We start from the raw sequence: 15,687 nt of genomic DNA on the forward strand, positions 1-15,687 counted from the left end.
GCAAAACAATCCAAATGTCCAAGGTGGTCATTAAAGCCCCCCACCAAGGACTGTGGTTGGTACTGTTGGTCCACAGCCAGCTGAGAGCAGCTGAGTTGATTAGATGCCTGCAGACAGCATCCACAAGCAACTGGGAAACCCCTTCCTTCCTCCCCGCTACAGTGACCACCCGCTTCAGCACAGACCTCATTCGTCAAATAAACACAAAATGAAGCAGCATCCCCTTAAATCATGCTGCTTCTTTCAGAATGGCTATAAGCCCAGGGATTCCAAGGGTAAACTTTTAAAAACCACTTCTTTTGGTTTGTTTTTTGGGCCACACCTGGCTATGCTCAGGGCTTACTCTTGGCTCTGTGCTCAGGGATCACATCTGGCAGTGCTTGGGGTGGAGGGGCATATGGAGTGCCAGGAATCGAACCCAGGTCAGCTGGATGCAAAGCAAATGTCCTACCCGCTGTACTATCCAGCCCCTAAAACCACTTCTGACTCCAGTGCTTGTAGCTTGCTCCTTAGTTCTCAGTGGTTGAAGAAATCTTTTCAGTAGATTCTGGGGACACCCCAAGGAGTTTAGCACCCTCCCCTTGAGAGTGTAGCCATCACTCCTGGGTGTCCAGAACCAGCTCCTTGGTCTCAGCAACCTCAGTGGCTCTGTCCAGTGTCAGACTGGAAACTGAGCCCCCCAGGAAGGGTACTCACTGACCACACCCTTTTGAAAGGCACCAAGGCAGCATTTGCTGGAGTTTTCAGGTATGAAAAGCCAAGACTGGGGGCTGGAGCAATAGCACAGCGGGTAGGGCGTTTGCCTTGCCCGTGGCCGACCTGGGTTCAATTCCCAGCATCCCATATGGTCCCCTGAGCACCGCCAGGAGTAATTCCTAAGTGCAGAGCCAGGAGTAAACCTCTGAGCATAGCCGGGTGTGCCCCAAAAAGCCAAGACTGTACCAGCATCCTGAACCTACCTGGGGAGAAGATGGCCTAGACACTCAGGGAGAAACTATCTCCCCGCCTTTTTGGTTGCTAAATAACAGAAAAACAGGAAATCTATTGTGTGGTTATATAAGAAACTGTTTCTAAGGGTCAGAGCTTGCCTTGCAGGGGGCAACCCTGATTTGATCCCCAGAACTTTGTATGTTTCATCAGGCCCTCCAGGAATGATCCCTGAGCACAGAGCCAGGAGAAACCCCTGAGCATTTCTGGGTGTGGCCCCAAAACAAAAATACAGAAAGCTGTTTTTGAGTAATTAAAAAGAAAAAGCAAGGCTGGCATATGTTTCAAGTAATAGAAACTGGCATGCGTGAGGTCCTGGGTTTGAGCCTTTGGCACCTGTGACCTCCCCAAGTATTACTGGGTAGAAACTCTGAATCCAAATATTGCTAGATGTAGTCACTGAGCACTCCCTGGCAAACAAAAAACTCAAAAGGAAAACAGATGATACTTGTGACTTTAGAAAAAAAAATATATATATATACATATATATATATTGCTTTTTTTGGGGGGTCACACCCGGCGATGCACAGGGGTTACTCTTGGCTCTGTACTCAGGAGTTACTCCTGGCGGTGCTCGGGGGACCGTATAGGATGCTGGGAATCAAACCCGGGTTGGCCACGTGCAAGGCCCTACCCACTGTGCTATCGCTCCAGCCCCTTTGAAGATATTTGTGACTTTAGAACTGATCATCTCACTCCTGGGAATTGGCTCTGGGGACATTTCACTAAAGAAGAAATGAGATGCTTAGGGTAGAAGGTCTTCCCTGTAGCTACTTATAGGGCGGAAAAGTGATCTATGACTGAACATGTGTTGTTTATAAGTCAGGGTTGGGATTTGAACGTTTGGTGTCAGGGTCTGCCTCTTGGTTCCTGTATGGCTTCACATAGTGACTTAATTTGGGGCCAGAGAGCCAGTAAAGCGGGTAGGGTGCTTGACTATTTTATGTGACTGGCTCAGGTTCGATCCCTGGAACCCCATATGGTCCTCCAAGCCCACTAGGGGTGATTCCTGGGTGCAGAGCCAGGAGTAAGCCCTGAGCACTGCCAGGTGTGACATCAAAACAAAAACAACCCAATAGAGTGACTCGATCTTCCTGAAGTCAGGGGTGGAAAGTTGGTTTTTTTTTGTTGTTTTTTGTTTTTTCGCTTTTTGGGTCACACCCGGCTATGCTCAGAGGTTACTCCTGGCTCTGCACTCAGGAATTACTCCTGGCGGTGCTCGGGGGACCATATGGGATGCTGGGAATCGAACCCAGGTTGGCCGCATGCAAGGCAAACGCCCTACCCACTGTACTATTGCTCCAGCTTCTAGGGGTGGAAAGTTTTGTGAATTAGGAAAAACCTGGATTGCTAAGTCCAGGACTCTTGGCTTCATGCAGTGGACGAAGGGAACAGTGCCAGAATGTGATCCCGGCTTGGCATGAAGAAAATTAACCCACAGTGGGCAGAGAAGAGGAATGAAACAAGAGAGAAGGTGGAGGTGGGGCAACTATTTAAAAGCCTTCTGCAGTCATCTGTGTGCAAGATGAGGACTAATTAAATGAAACAACTCAAATTGTGTGAGGACCTTGTGGGTGATGAGCCATTACCATAACTCCAGCCTCCCTGAGCATCTGTTTTATAGTCTGCACCAAGCAGAAAGAGCCCATAATAACACCTTATATTTCTAAAGCCCTTTACAGTTCAAAAAGTGCTTTCATGGGTATGATCTCTCATTTGATCTTCTAGTGTGTTTACAAGTTGATATTTGTTAAGGCATTTTCCCTGGTTCAGAACCAGGTCTAAGGGTTTATCATTTCCAGGGCTAATCCTTCTCTCCTTCACTGGCTTCCTTTTGTTCTGTCTTTAGGCAGTTCACAGTCCCTCATTCCATTTCACTCCTGGAAAAGGAGAACAAATAAAGAGTTGCTGAACCACACATTAAGCCGCAGGCAGGTAAGTCATCAGCATGCTGGATTGGCACGCACTGCTTTATTTAATCATTCGTTCATCTCTCATTGCACTTCAGTTTCCCACCTTCCACCATATGCTGTCTCTGAGGGTCCATGACGGGGATTGATTGGCTTTCCCTCCTCTCCCTCCAGCTCCAGCTCTTTCTGAAGAAGAGCTCCGGCCCTCTGGAGCTCCAAATTCCAAATTGGGATCCCAAGTCACGTGGACCGGATCCACATGAGATCCAGGACACCTGTAGTCTCCATTGTGATCAAGGCATCCTAACCTGGGGTTTCTTGGCTTTAGACACACTAACAAGCAAGGCTGAGCTGTAATTAAAACTGTGCAGTTCCACCTCATGTGGCACAGCAGCAGCCAGCCAGGAGGAGGAGAGGAAGGGAGACAGGAAGGCCGCCGAGGGCCTCTGGTGTCTCTCTCTCCAGTGGGCAGCAGGTAATGGCCCTAAGTCCTTCAGGTGATGGCACACTGCTGACCCCGGGCTGCAGGGAAAGCGTGCAGGTGCCCGCCAGGTTTCACTCTCCACCCTGTGAGGGCGCTGATAGCCAAGCTCTGGTTTTCTCAAAGCTGAGGAACATTTGCCACTGGCCAAGCAGCACTGACCTGTAGCAGGATGGGCCATGATCAGGGGGAAAAGTGGGGGGTATAGGGGCTAGAGCAACAGCACAGAAGGCAGAGCATTTGCCTTGCATGGGGCCAACCCGAGTTCAACCCCCGGCATCCCATATGGTCCCCAAGCACTGCCAGGAGTGAGTCCTAAGCGATTCCTGAGTGCAGAGTCAGGAGAAACCCCCATAGCATCATTAGGTGTGACCTCCATATACAATAAAGTGGAGTAATACAAATAAATGTCCTCCCGTACTCATCACTGTGCAGGGGCATCATTTCTTCTGGGGAGTCTGAGACCTTCTCCTGCTTCCACTTTAAAACCAAGGTTCCACTCTGTTAACAGCAATAACAAGTGATCCATGAGTGGACACTGCTCTGAGTTCAGGAGACTAACAGATCTACCAGTCCTGGTTCACTCCAGAACACACACCCTCCAGAGGAGAGGCAAGTGAGAGCAGAGATATGGCTGTTATTATTGTGATTAAGAAAAAGTTCTAGGGGCTGGAGCCATAGCACAGCGGGTAGGGCGTTTGCCTTGCACACAACTGAGCCGGGTTCGATTCCCAGCATCCCATATGGTCCCCTGAGCACCACCAGGGGTAATTCCTGAGTGCATGAGTCAGGAGTAACCCCTGTGCATTGCTGGGTGTGACCCAAAAAGCAAAAAAAAGAAAAAACGTTTTAGGAGTAGGGAGCAGGAGTGAAAGTAGAGCCAGTAAAGTGCTTGCCTTGCATGTAACCAACCCGGGTTTGATCCCTGGCATCCCCACTGTCAGGAGTGATCCCTGAGCACAGAAACAGAAGTAAGCCCTGAACACAGCCAGGTATGGCCCCCAAACAAAACAAACCATTCTAGGGCCAGATGGGTAGCTCAGTGGATTGCTCATTTATTTAGCTGCAGGAGACCCTATTTAAACGCTGATCCATGCTCCTGAGCACTGCACAGCTAAGAGTACCCCCAAGTACAGTGCTCGAGGTAGTCTCTGAGCACTGCCAGCTGTGGTGACCCCAAAGCCAAAGGAAAAAGAAGTTTTATGGGTGCCGAGTAGCCTATGGTAGACTAACCAGAGGGTTATTTATAGTGTGACCTTTGAGTTGGTCCTGGCAGTAGAGCAGGGCTTGGCAAAGGGATTAAGAGTGAGCAAAGCAAGGGCTGGAGTGATAGCACAGTGTGTAGGGCATTTGCCTTGCATGCGGTCGACCCAGGTTCGATTCCCAGCATCCCACATGATCCCCTGAGCACCTCCAGGAGTAATTCCTGAGTGCTGAGCCAGGAATAATACCTGTGCATCTCCGGGTGTGACCGAAAAAGCAAAAACAAAAAAAAAAGAGTGAGCAAAGCAGGAGGCACAGAAGAGTGGGGAGCAGAGATGAGGTGGGCCTGCCCAGGGCATGAGCCAAAGGTCTGCGGTTGAGGGGTGGCATCAGGTTGCAGGCATGACAAGAGCCCCCCTCCCCTGCCCCCCTCCCCAGCTGTGCCCAGGTTTTACCAGAAGCTCTGGGGGAGCTGTTTCGGGGCCATGTGCTGAGCAGGGCGGGAGGAGGCAGTGCTGAGTCAAGGGGATCATGGGGAAAAAGCAGAGCTGGAGGGTAGGGGGCTTAGGCAGAAAAAGAAGGGACGGCACTTTGCACTGAGCAGGACCCAACAGCAAGCAGGGGGAGGAATGGCATGGCGGGGATACCCAAAGGAGTATGACCCCAAGTGTGCCACAACAGCACCCTTGTCTTCCTGTCCTCTCTCTGGCTGTCCTGGGGGCTTCCAGCATCTGCTCTGTCCCCAGGCAGGGGGCATAAGGGTGCTGTAAGGGACAGAGCTAAGAGATGATGCTGACCCTCTAAACAGAGGCCCACCATACAGACACCTGAGAACCAGAGGAAGGTCAGTCTCAAACATACTGGTTCTGGGGCCAGCGAGGTAGCACACAAGCAAGGTCTTGCACGGGGCTGACCAAGGCTCAATCCCCAACACCACTATGATCCCTCCCCTCCCTGACCCTCTGCCCCCACTGAGCACCCCCAAAAGTGGCTAAACCACCTCCCTAAAATGGCTGGTTCTTCTATACCACATGAGCACTTTCAAATCTATGTAAATTTAACTCATTTTCTTCTTTAAGAAGGTATAGAGGGGATGGAGCAATAGCACAGCGGGTAGGGCATTTGCCTTGCAAGCGGCCGACCCAGGTTCAATTCCCAGCATCCCATATGGTTCCCTGAGCACCGTCAGGGGTGATTCCTGAGTGCAGAGCCAGGAGTGACTCACCGGGTGTGACCCAAAAAGCAAAAAAAAAAAAAGTTATAGAGATGTGTGTGTATACATATACATACATACATAAGTACATACACACATACATATGTGAATGTGAATATATACAGTATATGTGTATTTACATGTATATATGTATGTATGGGTATATATACATGTATATACATATATATGAAATAAAGCAATAGTACAGCAGGTAGGGCACTTGCCTTGCATGTGGCTGACCCGGGTTTAATCCCTGGCACTCCATATGGACCACAAGCACTTTCAGGAATGGTCCCTGAGCACAGAACCAGGGGTAAACTCTGAGCATCTCTGGGTGCAGCCCCAAACCAAAACACACTATATGTACAAATATACATACACACATATACACACAAACACACACATACACATATGTCACTGTATCACTGTAATTACCATTGCTTATCGATTCGAGCAGGCACCAGTAATGTCTCCATTGTGAGATATATATATATATATTAAACTACACATATTTTTTTATTTTAGAAAGTACAAGATGGAACTAAGATTAGTGATTGATTCTGGAGAGCAGCCTGCCTGCTCCACACAGCACTATGGCAGAATGTCTTCCATTCATCAGCAACTGAGCAAGCTGGGAATGGAATAGGTACCTTTCCCAGGCTTTTTTTCCTTCTCACCTCCACACCTGGCAGAATCCGGGCCACTCTCCTGATGCAATCTTGAAGGTCTGAACTGAACTCATTTCAAATGGCCTCTTGGAAGAGTGAAACTGAGCCCCCAAGGTCTGCTGTCCTCTCTCCTGCCGAGAGCTCCCCTTCCCCTATCTGAGAGACACGAAAGTTCTCCAATGGACTGTACTAATGTGTCAAAGAAATCCTGGGTCGCAGGCATGCTTTCACCCGTCTGGACTGGTGAGTGTCCCCTTCACATCTTACATGAATATCTTGTCTGAATGTAGTTTTTCCTTACAAGACCTTACTTTTCATTCTGAGGATGTATTCTCTTCAAGCAGCAGGTCACTGAAACCTCTTGCAGGGCCTCACCTAAAACTCTGGAAATGAGATTTGCTCTCTCTCTCTGTCTCTGTCTCTGTCTCTCTCAGACGCTGTCTCTCTATCTCTCTGTCTCTGTCTCTCTCTCTCTTGCTGCCCTGTACCCCGTGCCACCCCAGCGCTGGGGCCAGCAGGACTCATATGTGTACCTTTTCTAGGTACCTCGATGTCTTTGGCAATCAGATGAAGAGAAGGAAGGCTATAGGCTAGGGAGGCAGGATATGAGCATTTCAGTTCCCTGGTGGAGAGGCAGTAAGTGTGTGTGTGGGGAGTCCAAGCCCCCTTCACAGGCATGCAGTGCCAATCTGGCTGTCTTTCTGTGCCCTCCTCAGAAAAGTGGGCTCTGGCCAAGACACATCTATGCTGAGATCAGAAAGGCCCAGGGTGTGCAAGAATGGTAGAGGAGGGACCTTCAGGGCTTGGGAAGTGGAGGGAGGATTAGAAGGTCTTGTGTTTTGAGTCTTTTTTTGTTTATTTTGGGCCACACTGGGCAGTCCTGAGGGCTTACATTTGGCTCTATGCTCAGGGATCACTCTTGGTGGGCTTGTGGGGACCATATGGGGTGCAAGGCAAGAACCCTGCCGGCAGTACTCTCCCTTCTGCCCTGTATTTTGAGTGTCTTTCTCTGGACTTCTGCATTTAAAATATTTCTATTTTTAAAAGAATCGTTTGGGTCATTTTTTTTTCTTGTAGCATATTTTCCTTAGAGCAAAAAAGGACTTTTGCAATATGGAAAAAGTGACATTTGATCAGAAGGAGTCTGGAGGGGGAGCGCTGAGTGTGCAGGGACTGACCTTTAGTAACCGCCCACCCCCGAGCGGAGCGCCGGCTGGTGACTTATCAGCGGAGCCTCCCGGGGTGCGTGCGTGTGTGCGTGTGTGTGTGTGTGTGTGTGTGTGTCTGTGAGTGTGTAGGTGTGTGTGTGGGGGCCGCTGCACGGGTCAGTTCGCAGGGGATGTCCGTGGGCGACCACCCGGGAGAGTGCGTGCGAGCACGTGTGCGCCTGCGTTGGGCACCAAAGCCCCAGAGGTTTCTCCAGGCAGCGACCGCGGACCCTGTGATCGTCCCGCGCTCTGTCCCCGGCCAGCCGGGTGTTTGGATCCTCCCTGCTCGCTGCCCCGGGGCCGGGAAAGCAGCGGTGGTTGCGGGATTGCCCCCACCCCCACCCCCCGCAGCGCACGCTCCAACCTCACACTCGCGGGAAGGTCAAGGCGGTGTGGCAGCGCTGTTACCATGACGACCGGCCTTGGCGAGGGGGCTGCTGCGTCAGTGCCCCCTTCATTCCGCATGCACGTGGGATGGCTGGTCCAGCCTCCTGGAAGAGCCACCCCTGCCCGGCACCTCAGAGTTACGGGGCTTCTGGGAGCCCGAGCCGCAGGACCACTCCTCACAGCAGCACAGAAACCAGCGCACCGAGAGGCGAGAGGCCGAGGCCGGGTTCAATCCCCCCAACTCCCTATGGTTCCCCGAGCCCGCCACGACTTATCCCTGGGTGCAGGGCTAGGAGTAAGCCCTGAGTACTGCGAGGGAGTCCCGGCAGGGAGAAAAAGTAAAAAAAAAAAAAAACAGAGCACACGGGAGCACAGGGGTGAGAAGGTTGTGAGAGTGAGGGGCTTCCAATATGCAGAGCTGAGATGGAAATAAAAAAAAGGAAGAGAGGCACAGAGCACCCCCTACTCCAGAGGAAATCAGTATCCCTGTCCACCACCCAAATGCCCCACGCACACCCCATGCCGCCCGCAGAGGCACCTGTGGGTCAGCCCTGCTCCTTGTCTCCCTCGTCTTTTCCCTCACGGGGAGAGGCACCATCCAGGAGGCACTTAAGCCTCCTCCGACGGCGCATCTCTGCCACCTCTTCCTCCACTGGGTGACAGTGTCCACCTTTGGAGCTGGGGAGATGGTGCAAAGGGCTAGAGCACATGCTTTGCATGCAGGAGGCCTGGGACCTATTACTGGTACTACAGGGTTCCCCAGCACTACAGAGAGTGACCCCCACCTCCCATTGCTGGAATAGTTCCTGAGAATCTACTGGGTATAGCCCCAAATTCCCCTCCCCAAATTAAACCAAAAAAACAAACCTTTTGCCACCTTTGGTGAGCTCTTGTCCTAAGCTGTCACTGTATCACTGTCATCCCATTGCTCATCGATTTGCTCAAGCGGGCACCAGTAACATCTCTGTTTTGAGACTTGTTACTGTTTTTGGCATATTGAATATGCCACGGGGAGCTTGCCAGGCTCTGCAGTGCAGGAAGATACTCTCGGTAGCTTGCCAGGCTCTCCGAGAGGGGCAGAGGAATCGAACCTGGTCGGCTGCATGCAAGGCAAACACCCTACCGATGGGCTATCGCTCCAGCTCTTGTCCTAAGCTAATAGGTAAAACTGAACCCCACCCCCAACACACACACACACACACATACACACACACACACACACACACACACACACGTCCTAGGGAGGCCTCTGGTTGTCTCTCTAGAAAAACTCATACTCATAAGGGGCTGGAGGAATAGTACAGGGGTTAAGGCCCTTGCCTTAGCATGTAGCTGCCCCAGGTTTGATCTTGACTCTGCATATTGTCCCCCAAGCACCACCAGGACTGATCCCTGAGCAAGGAGTTAGAAATAGCCCCTAAGCACTGCTGGGTGTAGCCCCAAAGCCCACCCCCACACTAAGGGGGGAAAAATACAAAACAATCACTCATCATAAAGACTGACTCTCAGCTACCACTCCCTGGTAATGAAACTGACATCAGAACTCTGAATAGTAGGAAATGAGGCAAAATTACTGAGCAACGGTTGTGGACATCAGGGATGATGAGGATAATTTAACATTTATGAAGAGAAAAAAAGACAGGCTGGAAAGTCAGTAACAGTCTGGGGCAAGCAGGGGAGGAAAAATGTGAGATCAACATGGTGGGAAACCCCCCTCCCCCGCCCTGCCCCCCAGGCCTGGCTAGGAACCCGGCCCCCAACATGAGTACAATGATTTCCCAGCTTTGAAGTGAAGTGCGCCCACAGCTTGGAGTAAGTTCTCTCTGGATCTCTGAGTTCTTAGTTCTTAACCTTTTCTTCTTAAAAAATAATGAAGCCATCAGCAGAGAAAACTTGGAGTTCACCCAGCTTTCAACCTGTCCTGACCTTGGCCACAGCATAGAGAGGACAATGAGGCCAGTGTCCCTAATGTCACCATGTTCCAAGTTCATATGTATAAATAGAACAAGGGCCAGGCTGGAGAGGCACTGTTCCGGCTCCCTTAGTGGGGGGACTGGGTCCAGAAGGGACACTTGAGCGCTGGAGAGCTGGGGGTGAGCATTCAGATCAGACCATGCTCAATTAGCCAGGCAGCAAAAACACTGGCCCAGAAGCCCGTCTGGGAAAATCCAAGGTCTCACAGCGCCCCTGCAAGGCGGTCCTGGGCAGGGCAGGAAAGGAACTATGATCTGCTGGGGTTTTTTTGTTTTTCACCACACATGGAGGTACTCAGGGCTTACTCCTGGCTTTCAACTCAGCAGCCTCTCCTGGGGATGTTGGGAATTAAACTGGGGGATGAGTCCCTTGCAAGAAAGTGCCTCAATCCCTGTGTTCTCCCTTTGGCCCAGCCATAGGCAGCTGGTTTTGATGCCCTGTCTCACATTCCCTCAGCCGTTTCTGTGGCCACCTGCAGCTACCAGTTTTGGGGCACACTCACACCTTTGCTCTCTGCTGGAGGCTTTTTTCATTCCCTGCAGGGCTGCACTCCCAAAGCGAAAACTCCAACCAATGAAGGATAATCACTCATGAATGTGTACCCCAGATTTCCCCATCACTCAACAGACAAATTCTCAACTGCAATCTTTATGGCTCTCAAAGGTATTCTTGGGGGACAGAGTCCTAATTACCCACCATGTAATTAGGACCATGGACCACTCAAGACACCTGTCCTTGTGGATTGTGAGAGAATCCACCTCCCTTGTGATTCTTTCAAATGACTGCTGCAGTGTGGCCAGATGGCTTGTACCAAGCATCACAGATAGCAGAGCTTCCCGTGTCCTGCTTGATACAAGTGGGGTGTATCTAGCAATTTGCACTTTCTCCTGCTCCCTCACTCTTGCTCACCCCCTAAAAACAACTGCCTATCTGCAATCCCTGTTTCATGGACTGTGTAAAGAGGAGCCCAGGTTGGGGTCATACTCGGTGATGCTCAGGGGTTACTCTTGGCTCTGTGTTCAGGAATCACTCCTGGATTGTACTTAGTACCTACAGTAAGACAAGCTGTCAATGGCAGCTACTGGTAGCTATCTCTCAATGGCAGCCCCAGCCATAGGGCAGCCCCATAGCACTGAGCCAAGAGAAAGAGCATGGGCTGTGGTGGCTCTAACAATGTGCTGGGAATGATCAGGTGTTTGCTGTAATAGGCACCATCTACAAAGAATAAGGCAGCCTGGGGCCAAAGTACAGCAGGTAAGATGCTTACCTTGGATATAGCTGACTTGGGTTCAATCCCCGGCATCCCATATGGTCCCACAAGCAATGCCAGGGGTAATTTTTGAGTGCAGAGGCAGAAGTAACCCCTGAGCATCACCAGGTGTGATCCCAAAAGCCAAAAACAAAGAATAAGGCAGCAGTGCCTATTCTAGCAAGTTTTATTCTAGAATGTTCTTCTCATACTGAAGATAATTGATCTGTCTTGAAGTCCCCTCCTCCTATGGGATCTATTTTGTCCTTCAGAAGTCAGTGTCTCAGCTTCCTTCCTTTGCGGTCATCATTCACATTGCTGCAGTAACAGGGGGTCACGGACCTTGCTCTGGTATTTGCACATTGTAAGATGGGGTGCTCACCTGAGTCAGGCATCAGGTTGCAGTGCTCACTGAGTCTTGCACCCCTTTCATTGTGGTACTTTCCTGCTGCTTGGGGCCTGGCACTCTTCACGGAGGCTCTCAGGTACTGATGGTACTGTTCGCCAGAGGCTGCTGTGGTGCTCACACATGTGAATGACCAGAAGCTACATTTCCTGGCCCTGGGACTTGCACATCTTTTTTTTTCTTTTTTCTTTTTTTTTTTTTTTTTGCTTTTTGGGTCACACCCAGCAATGCTCAGGGATTATTCCTGGCTTTGCACTAAGGAATTACTCCTGGCGGTGCTTGGGGGACCATATGGGATGCCGGGGATCGAACCCGGGTCGGCCGCGTGCAAGGCAAACGCCTTACCCGCTATGCTATCGCTCCGGCCCCAGTGAACATCTTTTTTCATTGAGAAACTCATCAGAGGCCACCTCTCTTGTGATTCTCAAATGCCTGGCTGCAGTGTGGTCGGATGGCTTGTACTAGGCATCACTGATAGCAGAGCTGCCCATAGCATGCTTGATTCACGTGGGGATGCTGGAGATTTGCACTCATGACCATAGGCTTGCAAGACAGGTGATGATCTTCTGAGCCCTGTGCCCATTTTGGGAAGGGGGAAGCAACAACCCTGACCATGCTCATAGGCAACACCTGGCATGATGCTGGAGGGCTGGTGCTGTAATGCAGTGCTTGGAGAAAATGCTGTGCTGAGGGTTGAATCTGCTTGTGCTTTAGCCCTTTGAGCTATCTCCCCAGTACCCCTTTAAAATGCTGCTAAAGGTCAGAGAAATAATACAGTGGGTCGGGCATTTGCCTTGCACACAGCTGACTCGGGTTCAATTTGCAGCAACCTCTATGGTCCCCTGAGCCTTGCCAGGAGAAATTCCTGAGTGCAGAGCCGGGAGTAACCTCTGAGCATCATGGGGTGTGACCCAAAAGGTGAAAAAAAATTGTTTCTGAATCTCACATGCAGACACATCCCACTCATTCAGCTCTGCTTTTGCCTCCCCCCACCTTGTACTTATCACATCTATGAAAGAACTTTTTTTTAGGTTTTGGGGTCACACACAGTGATGCTCAGGTGTTACTCCTGGCTCTGTGCTCAAGAATCACTCCTGGCAAGCCCTGGAGATCATATGTGTCAGCTGGTTGCAAGGCAAACGTCTTACCCTCTGTACTATTGCTCCTCCCTATGAAAAAACTTCCAAGAAAATTGATTCTTGAGCTGGAGAGATGGCACAGTGGGTTGGAGTGTAGTCTCTGCATGCAGGAAGCCTGGGTTTAATCCCCAGTTCCATGTGGTACCCCAAGTCCCACCAGGAGTAGCCCCTGAACATGAAATCAGCAGTATCCCCTGGGCACTGCTACATGTGGTCCAAAGAAGCCCCCCCAAAACAAAGCAGCAACAACAAAAAACCTAGTTCTTGGGGCGAAAGTGAAGATACAGGGGGTTGAGTGCTTGCCTTGCATGCTGCAGAGCCAGGTTTGATCCCCAGCATCCCAAATGGTCCCTGGAGTCCACCAGGAGTAATTCCTGAGTGCAGAGCCAGGAATAACCCCGAAGCACCGTCAGGTATGGCCCCAAAACCAAACCAAACAAACAAACCTGATTCTTTTTTTTTTTTTCAGGAAGAATCAGATAGGAACGATTAGCGTGTTACAAGTCCTACCTAATCATGCAGAGACGTTAATCATGAATCATGTGATCCCCATCATCATGTTCTATCTACCCTCTGAGTAGAGGAAGGTAAGGATTATCCTACCTGATAACCTGGTTCTTTAAAAAAAATAATTTTTTTCTTTTGACAGGAGGATACCTGGCGATCCTTCGTGCCTACTCCTGCCTCTGTGCTCAGGGATCACTCCTGGCAGTGCTTAGGGAACCAGTGATGCTGGGGATCAAACCTCAGGTTGGCCTCATGCAAGACAAGCACTTATCTGCTTTACTACTTCTCCAGCCCACACAGAAAAAATTCCTGTTTTTTCTTGGGGCTGAAGAGATAGTACAGTGGGTAAGGCTCTTGTCTTCTATGGCCAACCTGCATTCAATCCCCAGCGCCTTGAATGGTCCCCTGAGCCCCACCAGGAATGATCCCTGAGAACTTCCAGTTATGGCCCCAAAACAAAACCTGATTCTTGGGGCTGGGAAGATGACTCAAAGGGCTAAATCAAACCCCAAGTTTGACCCCAGGGTGCATGGTTCCCTGGAGCACAGAGACAGGAGTAACCCCTAGCATTGTTGGGGGTGACTAAGACCATTCCCCTACTCCTCAAAAACCAAAAAGTGGGTCAGGCAGCATGAACGGAGAAGAGTCTGTTTGGCATGAAAAAAAATTTTGCTCGCCACATTCTGTGACACTGGCCTTTGGGAAAAGAAGCTGCTGGAGAAAGGAAGGAAAAAGCACTTTGATGGCCTGGTAAGGCCCACGCTCTTGTCTGGCCTGTAGGGGGCAGTCTGGGGCAGCAACAGAGTGCAGAGGCCCGGGCAGGCTGTTGCCCCACCCGCCACCCCCACCACCACTCCCACCCTTCTTAGCACTCCGTTTTACGAACCAGATCCAGGCTTGCGTCTCCCCACCCTTTTACACCCGACTGCGCTCAGGTCACCAAGTTCCAGTGGGTCATTTCCCTGAAGGCTCCTCATGTTCACCTCTCTCTGGTCTTACCGCCACGTCCTCATTTCTGTAACCATTTCTTCAGCTTCTGCTTCTGCCCTGTCCTCTTGTTTCTCCTTCTGGGACATTGTGTGACACTGTCCCACAACTCTGCAAGCTTGGTATGTTTCGGTTCTCTCTTTGTGCTTCAGTTTTGAGGATTTCTAGTGATCCTTTTCAAGTTCAGAGTTTCTTCCTTCTGCTGTGCCTTGCTGTTGAAAAGTCTGTTGAAGTACTTTTGTCTCTGACATCTGTTTTATTTCTATTTTTGTTTTTTTGTTTTTTTTTTCTGCTTTTTTGGGTCACACCCAGCGATGCTCAGAGGTTACTCCTGGCTCTGCACTCAGGAATTACTCCTGGAAGTGCTCGGGGGACCATGTGGGATGCCGACAATCAAACCCAGGTCGGCCACGTGCTAGGCAAATGCCCTACCCACTGTGCTATTGCTCCAGCCCCATCTGTTTTATTTCTACATGTATTTTCTGTTTTCTTTTTGGTGCCAGGGATCAAACCAAGGGCCAGAGACATGCAAGGCAAATCCTCTACCACTGAGCTACATCCCTGGCCTCTGTTTTATGTCTAGTGTGTCTGTTTGACACACTTTCCACTTCTCTGCCAACATTCCCCATCTGCTCATGCAGATGTCCACCTTTTCCCAGTGGATCCTTTAACATACCAGTCATTATTATTATTATTTTAAAAGTTCCTTTCTGCTCAGTGGGCTGGAGCACATGCTTTTTTTTTTTTTTTTTAAATGCAGGAGTGGCCTGGTTTGATCTCCAGCACAAGGTCCCTTGATCCCTGACTACTAGGTGAGGAATAGATAGCCCTTCCCAAGCTCCCCCCAAATAGTTGTTTTTTCTGTGTGTGTTTGTTTTTCATTCATTTGTTTTGGGTTGAAACCCAGGGGATTTCAGGAATATCTCCCAGTTCTCTGCTCTGGAATCACTCCTGAAGGCACTCAGGGACCATATACAGTTTTGGGGATCAAACCTGTAACCTTGTGCAAGGCAAAAGCCTTAACCCCTTTAAAAAAAAACACAATAGTATTCGAGCATTGTATAACTGAGATTTAAACCTGAAAACTTTGTAACTTTGTAACTTTCCACAATAAAAAATTAAAAAAAAAACACAATAAAATATCTCTTTGGTAGTTCCAACATCTGTGAGACTGGTTCTGTTGATTTCTCTCTGTTGATAATGGATTTGGCTTTTCTTTTTTTTTTCTCGCTTGCCCCCTTTTATGTTTCATAAAATGTTTTTGAGAGCCCAGTCTGCATAAATGGGCAGAGCTGAGGTAAAGAGCATTTGTGGGCAAGTCTCGTGTCTGTTGCTCTGGGACAGGGGTGAGGCGTGGGGTGGGGGTGA

The 15,687-nt window shown here is 49.9% G+C and overlaps 1 non-coding gene across 1 annotated transcript; it reads right to left on the reverse strand.

Moving 5' to 3' along the window:
* Positions 1–13,299: 13,299 nt before the first annotated feature.
* On the reverse strand, positions 13,300–13,435 carry LOC129403924 (U8 small nucleolar RNA). The gene has a single exon (XR_008629562.1). It is a non-coding gene; the product is annotated as a U8 small nucleolar RNA (small nucleolar RNA).
* Positions 13,436–15,687: the final 2,252 nt, after the last annotated feature.

Source organism: Sorex araneus, chromosome 3, assembly GCF_027595985.1.
Source record: "Sorex araneus isolate mSorAra2 chromosome 3, mSorAra2.pri, whole genome shotgun sequence".
NCBI lineage: Eukaryota > Metazoa > Chordata > Mammalia > Eulipotyphla > Soricidae > Sorex > Sorex araneus.